At 40.7% G+C, this 16,051-nt stretch overlaps 1 protein-coding gene across 7 annotated transcripts in view; it reads right to left on the bottom strand.

Annotated features, from left to right (window-relative positions):
- Positions 1–7,024, bottom strand: part of LOC122733553 (E3 ubiquitin-protein ligase DTX3L-like) — a 35,527-nt gene extending 28,503 nt beyond the window's left edge. For 3 of the 7 annotated variants that reach the window (XR_006353897.1, XM_043974035.1, XM_043974034.1), the window contains exon 1: positions 6,889–7,024. The gene's annotated coding sequence lies outside the window, so the exon portion shown is untranslated. Of the gene's footprint in view, positions 1–4,473; positions 4,534–6,888 lie in introns of all 7 variants that reach the window. The other 4 variants (XR_006353896.1, XM_043974036.1, XM_043974038.1 and 1 more) reach the window with 4 other exon arrangements.
- Positions 7,025–16,051: the final 9,027 nt, after the last annotated feature.

Here is a 16,051-nt window from a genome sequence, read left to right as displayed (position 1 = left end):
CCTGGGGGATGAGTATCCTCCCAAATTCGCATGGCTGACCTCCTAATCTGGCCTCTCTCTTCTGGAGAAAAGAGAATGGGCATTAACTCAGACCAAGTATATATATTGGGGCCCAGAAACTGGTCTAGTTGCTCTGCCAGACCGGTGGGATCTTCTAACAGGTTTTTCATATCCTTTTTGAAAGTTCTGATTTCAGAGCTGCTTAATGGGGCATTTACATAACCGATCTGCCCCTCCCCCAGAGGAACCTCCCGAAGGGGATAGAGCCTGGAATGGTTTGACTTAAAGGGAAGATTTAACTGGTCTTTTATCAATTGCTTAACCTCCCTGCTGCCCTCCTTTCCTGGAATTTCGGGATATATTTCCCCTGGAGTCTCCTCAGGGTGCTTCTCAGGGGTATCTTTTCTTGTTGGCGCAGAGGGATGGAGCACATAAGGGGGAGGGAGGGAAGAAAGAGGGTCCCATTCTTCTGACAGAACACCCTCCCCCCCTTCCTTGTCAATTTCTCTATGGACTTTTATTTTGATTTCTCCCCCTAAGCCCCCCTCTTTAACTATCATAACCTTAATCCCTCTAGGCAGCTGTAAAGCTGCAAGAATACTTTCTTCCCGGCTACAATCCTTTTTCCCATTTACATAGATATTTAATGCCTGACACACCCACAATTCCTCAGATCCTAATTTTGGCCAGGTGACTGCAGGTCCCTGAATGGCTTGTCCTGCCCAGACCTGACAACAGTACCTTATCATCTTTTCTTTATCAAATTCTGGTCCCTCTAGGTCATCCCAGTTATTCAATTTGTTACCAAGAGGGCTATCCTGGAGTACTACCGGTAATCGGGTCTTAGATTTGGATTTAGCCTGTCCCATCTCTCTCGCCAGTATCTTGGGGTAGCAGCCTTCGTTCTGAGCTCCACGTGTCGGGTCAGAAGCTGCCCCCTCACCTGATCCAGACCTGACACTTTTCCTGGAGGTTCTTCCCTTACGTGTCAGGGAAGGGGCTTTGGTTGGGAGCACCGAACAGAGACCTGAGTTTCGCTTCCCAGAGGTTCAGACCCACGTCGTCGCTCACGCAATCAACGCTGGGAAATGCTTACTTCTCTGGTACCACTCTCAACCCACATCTCCCTCATCAGAGGGGAATGACTGATTCACTCCGGAAGGCAGAGTCCTTAGTGGGGTCCCGCTCTTAGCAATAGGTCGTCCAGGTATAGCACCCCTGGCAGGATTCCGACCGGAAAGCCGTATGAGTTCGGACCCCAGACTCAACTTCCTTCCCTCACACACACACACACACACACACATTCACTCAAGAATCTCTTTGTCCGGTCCCTCCACCCAAAGTCAATTTCCCCTTCTGGGACATTTTCGGCCAACCAGGATCACCTCTAACCTGGCTCCGTGCACAAGACTTACGTGGCCCTCATACCAATTCCCAATCAATTCTTACCTGACCCGTTGCTGCTTTGACTGCTCCCCAGTCCCTGTAGCTCGGATCTTGGCTGCCAACTCCACAGGAGTGGAATGAAAAGGCTGCCTTAAAAGGAAGGCAGGGGCCCCTCTTTTCTCCCAAGCTCCATGACCGCCTGAGGGGGTGGGGGGGGGATACGAGTCATGGCACCAACTGAGTTGGATGGGAAGTACACCCTGACCCCTGTAATAGAGACTCGAGGAGAAAGGAGGCCAAAGCATTGATTTTATTTCTTTCGAAAGAAAGGTGCACCACACTCACTGGGACAACCAGGAGGTGTGACACACCGGGATTAAAAAACCAAGCAGTTTTTATACTCTTTACAGACATCTAATTTGAGCAAAATGCGGTAATTGGGTTCAGCACTAAATCATTCTCCTGGAATGTTCAGTGATAAGTCTCTCTCCTGGGTTGTTAGATTATTTTGTAAAATTTTCTTTTTCTGCAACAATGTATCATGTCTACATAATGTCTCGGTGCAGACTCTATGAAGCAATTTTTAAGTTGATATGCCTATATTTAGAAAGGGGATAGTAGCTTCCCATTATTGCCTCTCTCTAGAGAAAAAACAGAGAGAGAGAGAAATAGGGGGCTCTAAGGGGCTTTAAGACTTTGAGATCAGATCACTAGGCCGAAGGGGGGTGGGACTTTCCATCTCAGTGGAGGGTCATATCCCTATGTCCCTCTCAGTAACTAAATACAGGGAATCAAAAAGAGAAAGAAAATTATAGACCCATTCAGATAATGATATTGATAGGAAAACTTTCAATAAAATATTAGCAAGGAGAATACAGTAATAAATACTATGATCAGGCTGCATTTATGCCAGGAATGTAGATCTAGTTCAATATAAGGAAAATTATAAACATCACTGATCATATCAATAACAAAACTCACAAAATCATATGATTATTTCAAAAGATGCAGAAAAAGGTTTTGATAAAAAGCAATACCAATTTCTGTTTTAAAAATAAAACACTGACAAGGCAGCTAGGTGGTGCAGTGGATAGAGCACTGGCCCTGGAGTCAGGAGGACCTGAGTTCAAATTCGTCCTCAGACACTTAACACTTACTAGTTGTGTGACTCTGGGCAAGTCACTTAACCCCAATTGCTTCACCAAAAAAATAAAATAAAATAAAACACTGAAAAGTATAGGAATAATTGGAGATTTCCTTAAAATTTTAAGTACATCTATATATGTATGTCCTTTGTCCTGGAAGAAGACCATGACACTGGGGTGAATTCACTTACAGTGAATTGGATTTAAGTGAGGGAGGACTGTGCAAGGTCATGAACTTTGCTCTCTCTTCCAGACCACCTGAGACCAGTCATACATACATACGTATGTATGCATATATACACACGTGTGTATGTATTTATATGCATATTGTATATGCTGCATATATATGTGTATATATACATATATATGTGTGTGTGTACGTGTATATATATATATATGTATGTATGCTACTGGAGATGGCCCCAGATGTTTAAGGTAATTAGGGTTGTGACTTGCCCAGGGTCACATAGCTAGTAAGTGTTTGAGGTGAGATTTGAACTCAGGTCCTCTTGACTCCAGGGAAAAACTAATGGCACCTGGTTAAAACTAATAATAAGCAATATCTTTAGTGGGGCCAAAGGTCTTTCCAATAAGATCAGGGGTGAAACAATGATATCCATTATTACCATTGCTATTCAATATTTTACTACAAATTCAAGGCATAAAAATAAGACAATAAAACCATTTTCAAGAAATAAGCATAGGCAAAGAAAAAGCCAAACTATTACTTTATGTGTATATGATGATTTGAGAAATCAACTAAAAAAACTAATAAAAAATGAACAACTTCAATAGTGTAGCATAATATAAAATAAACCCAGACAGATATTCAGCATTTTTGTATGTTACCAATAATCCATCAGGCAGGTTGTCTCTTTGAGGGAGGTATAATTATCTTTTACAACTGTAACGATTGGAATGACGCCACCTGCTGGAGACTTACTGTAGAAGAGTTCCGCCCATGAAGCGAAGGTCTTTGAGGGCAAGACCAGGAGTCTTTTCTTTGGTGTGACGTGGGCTAGTGGGAGGAGGAAGGAAGACACTGGCACTCGGTCTCACGCTTTTTCCTCTGGACTCTGGTGGAGAGCAGAGCTAGAAATGTGCTCTCCCTTTAATAGATAGGAATCTAGGCCTTTCTCTCTCTCTTTACCAAATTCTTATTCTCCTTAATAAATGCTTAAAAGTCTAACTCTTGCTAAAGCTTATAATTTATTGGAGACCACTCATTAGATATTTTAGACAGACTAGCTAGAATTTTAGCCCTTCATACCATTCTTTTCAACTGTTCTATCCAAGAGGCTGAGGGTATTCTTGGGAACATATCATTCTTATAACAAAAAGAGACAGAAGGTACAATAGAGGTATTCACTTCATCTAATTCACACCAGGGTGCTGGATTCACCCTATCCACAAAGTACAAATCTGATGCTATAATGAGTATAGCATTATGGCATGAATTTACAGTGTAGAACCCCCTTGCAATTCTGAGGTCCAGGGAAGTATCCTCTGTCACTACAGAAATTTCGAGATTTTTAACCCTGGAACTGAATGGGGAATACTTTTTTATTTTGCTTTTTGTTTTTTGTTTTTTTGGTTTTTGCTATCAATAATGATATGCTTTGTGTCCCATTAAAATACAGCCCTGTCGGGGCAGCTAGGTGGCGCAGTGGATAAAGCACTGGCCTTGGATTCAGGAGGACCTGAGTTCAAATCCAGCCTCAGACATTTGACACTTACTAGGTGTGTGACCCTGGGCAAGTCACTTAACCCTCATTGCCCCACAAAACAAAAAAAAACAAAAAAAATCAAAAATACAGCCCTGTCCATGTGGCAATATCTCACATTTTGTAGCATTTTAAAAAGAGAGTCTGAGGTATCATCCACTATAGACAATGGAGAAATGAGGCTATGGAGAAATTAGAAGAACAAGGGAAAAACTTACCTTTCACATCTAAAGATGAGGGCACAGGTTGTGAGCAAACAAGCAAACAAATAAAGATGGCTATAGAAAATAAATTTTTTAAAAATTGATTGTATAAAATTGAAAAAGCTTTTGCATAAACAAATCTTATACTATTAAAACCAGAATGTTAACAGGTCAGTGGGGAAAATTGGAGCAAATTTCTCTATTCAAGGTTTTATATAATATATATATATATATATATATATATATATATATATATATATATATTTGTATATACATATATGTATATGTAGAGATATGGAATTGCTTCAAATTTATCAGACTAAGAACCATTCACCAATAGATAAATGTCCAAAAGCTATGCATAAATAGGCTTCAAAGGAAGAAATCTTAGCCATCAAAAACCACCTGATGAAATGCTGCAAGTTCCTAAATTAGAGAAATGCAAATTAAAGTAATTTTGAGCTTCTACCTCCCTTCTATCAGATTGGCTGGCAAGGATGAAAAAGAAAACTACACACAGAGTCTTACACACACACACACACACACACACACACACACACACTTCCCAGCTTTCTTTTATGTATCATCTTATTATTATTAGATTGCAAACTTTTTGACACAGGGGCTGTCTTTTTTTGTTATTTGTATCCCCAGTGCTTAACACAGTGGTTGGCACATAGTAGGTGCTTAATGTCTATTGACTGTTAATGAACAAAATAGCAAATGCTTCAGAGACTGCAGGAAAATAGGCACACTGAAAGCATTGCTGGTAGAGATGCAAATTGGGCCAGACATCCTGGGAAGCAATTTATAATTGTGGCCTAAAGGTCCTAAATTGTGGCCTGACTTTACCACCACTGGGCTTATAACACAAAGGGAACAAAGAAAAAGGCAAAGGACCCCTCCATAAAAAAAATATTTATAGGAGGACTTTTTAAACTGGCCAAAAACTAGAAACTAAGGGGGTGTCCACCTCTGGTGAGATAACTAAATAAATTGTGGTCTGCGAATGTAATGGCAGGATAATATTTTTTGTGCCATAAGAAATGGACAATTTCAGAGGAAACTGGGAAGAGCTCTTTAGATCTGATACAGATTAAAGGTAGCAGAACTAGAAAAACCTGCACAATGACAACAACATTATGGGGGGGGGGGACTTTAAACCTTTTAGGACCCTAATTAATGCTGTCCACAGGACTGTAGGTGAATCAGGCTATACACCTTCTGCCAGAGAGGTGATGGACTGAAAATCCAGAATGACACCTGTCTATTTGGACATGGTCAAGAGGGGAATTGTTTTTGCTAGAATACACATAATTATTTTCTGAGTGTTTTGTCATTTTTAATTGCTGTGTGGGGGGAGTGGGGGAGGCACTGGGAGGACATAATAAATGCTTCTCAAAATAAATTTTCTAAAAATTTTGAGAGAATTACTCTTCCAAGTCCAGTTAAATCGATTAGATGTCCTTTATAGGAACAATTCTTTTGTCTATTTTTAATGAACCTAAAAGATGTGACTTTTACCCTTGTGAAAGGCTTCAGAACTCGGAACAATGCAAAAACGAATTAAGATCCTAGAAGACTGATGGGTGAAGCAGGGGACCCACATCTTGACAGGTGAGGAAATCTAGATGCAGAATACGCCACATTTTCAGACACAGGTAAAGTGGGGATTTGTCTTACTTGACTATGCATATTTGTTGCAAAAGCTGTCTTTTTTCCTTTCTTTTTTTTTTTTTATGCGGTGGAGTGTGGGAGGTAGAGAAGACAGATGGGGGAAAAGGAAAAACAAAGACTGTCAGTAAAGCATCTTAAAAACAAACAAGCAAAAAACAAACAAATAAACAGAAAAACTGAACAGACCAAAATAAAAGGCTAGAAAGAAACATTGGCTGCTTTGAAAAATACAGAATGAATTTATTAAATATTTTTTAAAAACCTAAGCTATAGATGATAGGGATCAACAGGTGCATGAACGATAAATTTGTATTTGATCGGGCGTTTTTTGAATCCAGAATAATAAATAATAAATGAGTGAACGAATGAATGAAAATAAAATGATATAAAAATAAAAAGTATGTCGTAGACTGCCTCTTTTCCCACAACTACCCACCACCCACCTTCTGGGCAATGCTCCTCTGAACGGGCGGGGGTAGGTGGGGGTGGGGTGGGTGGGGCGGACACAGTAAAGCAGCGATGGGGAGGGGAATCGCCTAACGGGGTGGGGGTGGGGGGTCACCGAATTCGTTCCCAGAGAACCTCCATCCCTCCCGACAGATAGCGGCCTGGGCACATCCAGCAGCGGATCCATCCATGGGTGAAGTCTGGGGGTGGGGGTGGGGCGGGGGTCGCGGACACTTACCCGCCGCCTAGGGGGTCTGGGGAGGGAAAGGGGGGAGTACGAGGGACTCCCCGCAGTGGCTTACTTACCTCCCACACACAGAAGACTACCACGGGGGATCCAGCAGGACGGGGATGCGGGATGCGGCAGGCGGGAGGCGGATGGCGCTGGAGCGGGTGCTGCCAGCAGCCTTTTCTCACAGAATGTACTACACCCCAGCCCAGGTGAAAACCGCAGAAAGGAGGAGACTGTGACGTCACCTTGGGAGACGGGGATTGATCCAGCCAATGGAAGCAGGCCGTGACACCACAGGGGCGGGGGGGGGGGGGTGTTAAGAGAATGTGCCGCTCCCTCAGAACAAACCAGTCAGGCAGTCAGTCTAGATTTGGTGAGCTCCTACTACGTGTCATGCCCTGGGCAAGACCTAGAAATGTGCCCTTTCTGGACACAGGACAGATCAGAAAAAGAGGAGACCATCTATTACAATCACGGTCTAAAACGACCCCACATACCCACATTGACAGGATTCAGGCGAAGCAATGCTTATATACATACCACTTCTCTTTCCAAACACATTCATGAAGAAAAGAGAAAACTGAAATACCCAAAGGGGGGAAAAACAAACAAACAAACCTGGAAAAGAAACAAATAGGAAAAAAAAACTGCACATGAAGAAAAATTCTGAAAATAAACGAAGAAATTAATAAAATTTGGGCTAAATAGCCAGCTAATTGATTGCTTTTTAAAGGACAATTAAATTGCCAGAAATTTTTTTTTAATGGAAAAAGGGGATGATAGTGTCAGTTAATTAACATTTATTAAGTATCTACTATGTGCTAGGTACTGTACTAAGCACTGGGAATAGAAAAAAAGGCAAAAAAAAAAAAAAAGAGACAATCCCTGCCCTCCAGTAGCTCACAACTGTTGAATATTAAATACAGTTTTCATACCCATCCTCCTACAAGATAATAAACAGGTCAGAGACATCAATAACATCTCCTACAATTTGTTCACCCAGATCAAAGAAGGCTATTTCTGCCTCTCTTACCAGAAGTAAATCTCAAACCAGATCAGAGAATTACTAGGAAAAACATAAAATCAATTTAATATTTTGTCTCAAGAAGAAAAATATAACACATGATCACGTGGAGACTCCCCTTCTAAGAAGAGAGCTCAGAGACTCCCCATTTCTGAGGATTGGTGTTTGTTTTGTTTTTTTTGTCCACTGATTACAGGGCATTGTCAGTTTCAATAGTATGATACATAAGCAAAGGCAGTTTAACAATTTCAGTTATAACAAGTATGGAGGAAAGACAGAAGCATCATGATAAGATTACAGGGTTCCAAAAAAGGGTTTGGCAAGGATGAGGATGCCCAGATGTCACCATAAGATAGGGACTCACTATCCTGAGGGAAAAGAAGTCACTAGGTAGGGTCTTTTATCTGCTATCTGGGCTCAGTTTTGGAGTTCACTTGAAGGACATTTTGCTCCTATTAACCCAGGGTTTCATAAAAATACTTTTGTATAATAAGGTACCTCCATAAAATTCAAGTGATCCATATATTTATATTAACACAACCTAATGGGGGAGATAATAAGCAAACGAATATGTACAAATGGGCTACCTACAGGATTAATTTGAAATAATGAACAGAGGGAAAGCAGGGTTGGGGAAAGCTTCCTGTAAAAGATGAGATTTTAATTGGGACCTGAAGGGAGCCAAAAAGCAGAGATGAGGAGGGAGAGCATTCCAGGCAGGGAGGGCAGTCAGAGAAGCTGTCCAAAGCCAGAGACGGAGTGTCTTGGTGGTGGAACAGCTGGGAGGCTGGTGTCACTGGACTGAAGCCTATATGGAAGGGAGTAAGGTGTAAAAAGAATGACAGGGTGGGAGGGGGTTAGATTAGGAAGGGCTTTGAATGCCTAACAGAGGATTTTGTGTTTAGTCTTGAAGGTAATAGGGAGCCACTGGAGTTTATGAGGGGGAGGGAAGGGAGGCTGAGGTGGTATAGTCCAACCTGTGCTTTAGGATAATCATTTTGGTGGCTGAATGGAGCGGGGAGAGACCTGAGGCAGATGAAATAAAGGAAAGTATTAAGAAAACTCTTCTGCCCAATTTGATACCAATAATACTGATGAATGGATGAATATATATAAAAACATAAAGTAGCCAGATAACAGAACAAAAAGAAATTGAACAAACCATAAATGAACTTGTAACGGTTGGGGGCAAGAGAGAAGGAACCCAACGAGCAAATGGATTTCTAAGTGAATTCTAAAAAATTTTTTTAAAAACCAACTAACTTCAGTTTTACATAAATTGTTTCAACATAAAGAAACTCAGAAAAATATTATTTTAAATACCCCAAACCAGGGCAAAAAAAAAAAAACTCAAAGAAAGAATACAATAGACCATTCTCACTGAAAATTAATACAACAATATTGAATAATATATTGGCAAATAACATATTACAAATATTTTACTGTGGCCTGATTGAATTTATATGAGGAATATGGGACTTGTTCAATATGTTTTTGTTTAATATTTTGTGTTTTCCCCAATTACACTTAAAAACAATTTTAACTTCTAATTTTAAAACTTTGAATTCCAAATTCTCTCCCTTCCTCCCTCTTCTCCCAACCCTTTGAGAAGGCAAGCTATTCAATATAAGTTATATATGTGTAGTCATGCAAAACATATCTATATTAATCATGTTGTGAAAGAAAACAGACCAAAAAATCCCAAGAAAAAAAAATAAAACAAAAAGTATGCTTCAGTCTGTATTCAGACACCATTAGCTCTTTCTCTGGGGATGGATAGCAATTCTTCATCAAGAGTTCTTCAGAGTTATCTTGTATTGTCGTACTGCTGAGAGGAGCTGTCATGTCATACACAGCTGATCATTCCACAACATTGCTGTTACTTTGTAATTGTTAATATGAATATATGAATCACCTGGATTTGATGGAGGTACCTTAGTATCCAAATGGATTTTATGAGACCCTGGATTAACCGGAGCAAGATGTCTTTTGCTCAGACTTCAAAGCAACCAGACAGTCCTTAACAAACTCAAATGTCCCTTTGAAATTCCCATTCACTATCTTCTTTCCCCAGGAAGAGAGACCTTGTCTCTGATAATACCCATTCCTGTTTCCACCTATCTATTCATTAGCATCTGCTTTAAGTTGAGCTATTAAACTGATTTGTATTGTTTAACTGATTTACATTTGTAATGGATTGATCTGTATCATGCCAATGAAGTTATTCTGCAACCTGTGAGCCAAGAAACTTTAAAACCCTTAGAAAGAAGAGGAGTTTTGAGCTTCTCTCTTAGAGAAGACTCCACACATGATCATGTGTTATTTCTTTCTTCTTGTGACAACAAAATATTAAATTGATATTATATTTTTCTGTCTTTCTCTGGTTTGTTTCATAGGAGGACGAGTATCATGTTCTCTGATCTGGTTCGATTATAGGAGATATTATAAGATATTATAAAATATGTTTAATCTCTCCTACAAAATTAATAAAACAGATAAGAGAAAAGATTGGTTTTTTTAAAGGTGAAAACGAGATATATTAAGTTATACATGACAAGAAAGATACATATTCATGACTATTATCCCTGTATCCCCTATCTTTCCACTCCCCTCTTGTACATAACTACATTTTCTCTCTACCCATTCCACTTTCCACTATTTAAGCTATGCCAATCCATCCCAAGGTCTGGTAGGTCTACTAACCTATGAAGTCTTTAAAAAGGTTAAACTCAGAGACGTTCATCTCCTAAGTTCATATTAACTATAACCATCCAGTTAATGTTTTAGGCAAAGAACTCAGGAAGTCTTCCACCTATGTGTAGAATAGTAAAAGAGTGCTTGAAGCATTGAAATATAGTGATGGCAACATCACTTACATAATTATAGCAGGAACTGGATTCCTAATAAATATTTCACATCAAACTCCTTTAGTTACAATTATACACTCTGCTATCTACAAGATAGTTTAATCAATTGTATGTAAGTGGCCCAGAAATAAGTAAGATCTACTAGAATTTGGTTTTGCTTGATAAGTGTTTATTGATCTATTTATGAATAAGACTTGATCTCTTCCCTTAAGAAGCTTATCGTCTTGTTATTTCTTCTACATATCAAGTATATGACTATTTGTATATATGTGTGTATATATACAAACTTGTACATGTACACACATACACACAGTTGCAGCAAATTATTTGAAGGGATAACTATCATAGCTATTTAGAGAGTAAACAATAAAGTATTTATTAAATTCTGACTATTTGTCTGTGTCTCTGTCTTGGGGGGATGTAAACTCTTTTGGAAAAAAAAATCTGAGAAGCCAATGAAGCTCTGTATATCAAGCCTGCCAAGTGGTCTTCCAGTCTTTATTTTATTGCCTCTGATAAGAAGGTCCACTGCCTCCTAAAGCAGTCAATTTCATTTTGAACAACTCTAATGGTGAAGTTTCCCTTACTTTGATGCTAAATATAAGTCTTATCTGTGACCTTTGAAACCAGCAGAAAGATATGAATTTCTCATTCAAATGATAGTCTTTCAAATAATGAAAGACAGCTATCTTAACCACCCAGACTCTTCTCTTTCCCATGATAAATATCACATCTCTCTTCCACCAGATTAAACATTTCTCTGATCTGTTTATAGGAGACAGGCAAAAACTATATTTTAATATGTGACATACACAATACATTTCACTTTGCATTAGCTAATGTAAGTCTTTCCAGGTTGTTCTGAAAACATCCTGCTCATCGTTTCTTATAGCACAATGGTATTTCATCAAAATCACATACTACAATTTCCACAACCCAATTGATGGGCATCCCCTCAATTTCTAATTCTTTTTTTACAACAAAAAGAATTGCTATAAATATTTTTGTACATGTAGGTCCATTCCCCTTTGTTATGATTTCTTTGGGTTATAGACCTAGAAGTAGTATTGCTGGATCAAAGGGTGTCACAGTTTGTTTTGGGAGCACAGTTCCAAATTGCTCTCAAGAATGGTTGGATCAGGGGGCGGCTAGGTGGCGCAGTGGATAAAGCACCGGCCCTGGATTCAGGAGTACCTGAGTTCAAATCCGGCCCCAGACACTTGACACTTACTAGCTGTGCGACCCTGGGCAAGTCACTTAACCCCCATTGCCCCGCAAAAAAAAAAAAAAAAAAAAAAAAAAAAAAAAAAACCCAAACAAAAAAAAAAAAAAAGAATGGTTGGATCAGAGGCAGCTAGGTGGCACAATGGATAGAGCATCGGCCCTGGAGTCAGGAGTACCCGAGTTCAAATCCAGCCTCAGACACTTAACACTTACTAGCTGTGTGACCCTGGGCAAATCACTTAACCCTCATTGCCTCACTAAAAAAAAAAAAAAAAAAGACTGGTTGGATCAGTTCACAACTTCACCACCACTGGATTAATGTCCTAATTCTGAAAACATCCTGCTCATCGTTTCTTATAGCACAATAGTATTTCATCAAAATCACATACTACAATTTCCACAACCATTCCCCAATTGATGGGCATCCCCTCAATTTCTGATTCTAATTAGTGTCCTAATTTTCCCACATCCTCTCCAAAATTTATCATTAAGAAATTAGAGGAGCAAATGAGGTACCTTTCCTGCTATGGCTAGGATGATTTTTTTTTATCCAAAAAGCTGATAAAGCTGATAGCTTTAGATCTAAAGTGCCCTGACAAGCCTTGTGAAGTACACGCTAAAGGTTTTACATTGAGGGATGAATTTCTTCCACTACATCCACTCATAAAACGATGAATCCTTGAAGTGTAACAATTTGTAACATTTCTTTAAGAGTCTGTATGTTCTCCCTTATTCCTTATAGAGAAAGGGGAGACTAAAAGCCCCAGGCCCTGCTGCTGACTCTCTGGACTTCTTTCTCTACCATCATCCAGAACCCTTCTCATCCTGGACCATCCCTCCACTCTGCAGTCCCTTCCTCTGATTGATCCTGCCTGAGTTTCTATTTTAAGGAAAGGCCCAAGCCAGCCATTTCTACTCCTTCATTCCTCTCAGGACTCTCTGCTCCTGTCTCTCACGCCTTTTTTCCAGGGCAATGAGGGTTAAGTGACTTGCCCTGGGTCTCACAGCTAGTAAGTGTCAAGTGTCTGAGGTCATATTTGAACTCAGGTCCTCCTGAATCCAGGGCTGGTGCTTTATTCACTGCTCCAGCTAGCTGCCCCCCTCTCAGGCCCTCTTTTCCTCAAATGTCCCCACACAACCTTCTTCCTGCCCCTCCATGCCCTACTTTACAGTTTCTTCTGGTGTGCTGAGTTTTCTTATTGTAATGTAAAGTCCTGGAGAGCAGGGACTATTTGTCTTTTGCCTTCTATGCATTCCCAGAGTTTAGCACTGTGACTTTACCTGGAAAGCATTTTCTACTTCAGAGAGGTCTAACAAGACCCTTGTTAGAATTAAATGAGATCTCTGAAAAGTGCTTTCTAATCCTTAAAGCACTTGTGATTTGCATCACATGCCATTAACAATTCAGGCACTGTTTTAGGAAAGGGAAGAGTTCTATAATGGACTTAGGCTGGGGACAGACTTACTGGTACTTGGATAGGACCTGACCAGTGAATTTTTGACTGGAATCATGACTGGCATGTTTGTTACTTGTCCTTCCTCAAGTCTTGTAGCCACAGCTGGTTTATATATCTTCTTAGACTAAGACTGGTGAAGTTACCTTCTATATTTATCTCTCTCTGTCTCTAGCCCTGGCTTTGCTTGTTTCTCTCAGTATATGTACATGTGTTTATGAAGTATCTATGTGTGTGCACACATATCACCTGTTACTTTGTAGCACAAAATAATTTATGTCTGTGCCCAACTGGCTGTCCAGAGCACAGTGGAAAAGAAATCCACCTCTTTGCTTGGCTTAGAGATCATAAAACAATCCCTGTAAAGTATTGGCATGCAGGTCAGCAACTCATGCTTGAGAGAATCCTTGGAGACAGACCAGTCACCATGGCAACTAGTAATTTGGCTCAGCTTCTAGTGAGGTTATATTGAAAGGGTGGTCAACAAAGGTAGGCCAGCTACCTTGATCTGGACCTTTCACACTGCAAAGGATGTGAGACCCATGTCTCACTCCACAGTGATACAATAAGCCTGCTTTTTACCCCAGGGACAAGAATCCTGGGATCCAGTGGTATCTCTCTGGCCAGTGTGCCTGGGTAGCCTTTCCTTGCAGCATTCACTGCATGATTCAAATCTTTCATCTGTTACAGGGACTTACTGAACCAAACCATCTAACAGCAGTCAGCTATACTGTGGCAGGGGGCTAAGTTTTACTTTATTAATATATCACTAAAAATCACTGGGAGAGCCCCATTCCAGGATTAGACAGATTGCATTTACAGCAAACTCACTCCTCTGCCACAGGCAAGATGCTGGGGGAAGAGGGGGGCATTAATTAGCTCTAAATAATCATAGATCATAGAAAATATATACCTTGCTCCTTGGTCTGAGTCCCAGTTCCAGGAGGGTCATTCCCTCCACAGAGAGAAGCTGCTTTCCCTGTCACAAGCTCTGCAAGCTTGGCCAAGTTTCTTCCCAGCTCTGACACTGAGGGTTCTGAGGACCCTCAGAGCTCTGCCCATTCATAGGCTGTGGCCCTTCTAGTGTTGCCAGTCTCTGGTTGAAGGGCCCTCCCAGACCTCACATTCTATGTCCTGAGGATCCCCTGCCATCTGTGGTAAAAATTATTGGAGTTTTAACTGACTCATTTGGGAGGGGACACACCTGGCCGACTCTGAAGTTACGTATGCTACTGAGGTTAGAAGGAGAACTCTCCATAGGCAGTTTTTGAAGGGCCTCCCCTTTTGGGGGAGAAAAGATTGAACACTCCCTGAAAGGAAGCAGAGGCACTTCCAGAACTCGAGCTCTCTCTATCTGGCTTCTCCCCTTCTGGTGGTGCAAGCAACTGTAGACTTTCCAGGTTTTGGTGAGTGAACAACAGAAAACCCTAAATTCCTTTGAATTAGCTTAATTGGAAATGACCTGGGGATTGCATAGGCTAAGTTTGGAGTTAAGAATATTTATCTGTATTTCTTTTTCCTATTTCCTTATCTTTGATTTTTATTATTTTTGCCTTTGTTGTTTAATTAATTCCCAAGTAATAAAATCTGATCCTTCTGTGAATTAAAGCTATAAGGATCATTTCTTATTGGCCTGGGAGAAATATCTAAAAGGGCAGTTCACAGGGGAGGTTCCTCATATTTCTTGGACCCCAATATTTAGGCTAGTCACCCAAATAACACTCTGTATATCAAATTTTGGCCCTCACACATCCTATGACCTATGACCCTCCCAACTCTGACATCCAGTACTGCAAGATCCTTTCCATCTCTGTTACTCTAAGTTCTGGGATCTAAGGGCCCTCCCAGCTCTGATATTCTATGATCTAAGCCCATTCACAGTCCTGATATTCTATATTCTCTTTTTTAGGTATAAAACCATGTCACAATAATTAGTTCTTTGAAAGACTAGGGGTGATATTATGGCCCCTAAGATCCAGAGGCTTACCTCCTCTCTTGCTTAGGGAGTTTATTTTAAACAAGAAGCTATGAGTTCAACCACAATCTCTTCAGGCCCCACGTTAGGAAATTCCTCACATTTAGGCAGAAGTTGGGTTCTATGCCTACATTTACATTTACAGCTGCTCCTAAAGTCCCCAGGCAAAAACAGTTCTCTCAGTAGTTGTCAGCTTAAGTAGCCCTGTAGGCACAGCAGCAGTGAGCTAAGGAGGGAGCCCCAGAGAGAAAGTGCTGCTCATTTCTTTTGAATTCCTGCCCCATGCACCTTCCCCCTCCCAGCCATCACTGGTGGACATGGGCACACATCACACAGCCCACAGGGAAGAGAAGTGGGCACCTAGTCCTGGACCAAAGCTTGGCTTACTGCTTGGTGAAAACAGTCAGGGTTCAAATGTTTCAGGCCTTACAAGAACAAAGACCCTGCAGACAAAAGAGGTCATTGTCAAAGTCAGCAGGGCAGCAGCAGGATAGAGATGCCAGTGAAAGTCACTTTGTTAGCCCCTCCCTCCCACCTCCCAATTTTTTGGTGTGGTGGCATGGGGGTTGGGAGTATTCATAAAGTATGAGTTAGAGCTAGAAGGGACATTAGAATATGACATATCATAACAGCAAAGGAACCTTGGAAGTCATCCAATCCAACCCCTTCATCTTACACATGGGAAAACTGAGG

Source organism: Dromiciops gliroides, chromosome X (assembly GCF_019393635.1).
Source record: "Dromiciops gliroides isolate mDroGli1 chromosome X, mDroGli1.pri, whole genome shotgun sequence".
NCBI classification, from domain to species: Eukaryota; Metazoa; Chordata; class Mammalia; order Microbiotheria; family Microbiotheriidae; genus Dromiciops; species Dromiciops gliroides.
This window is presented reverse-complemented; position numbering and strand designations above follow the sequence as displayed.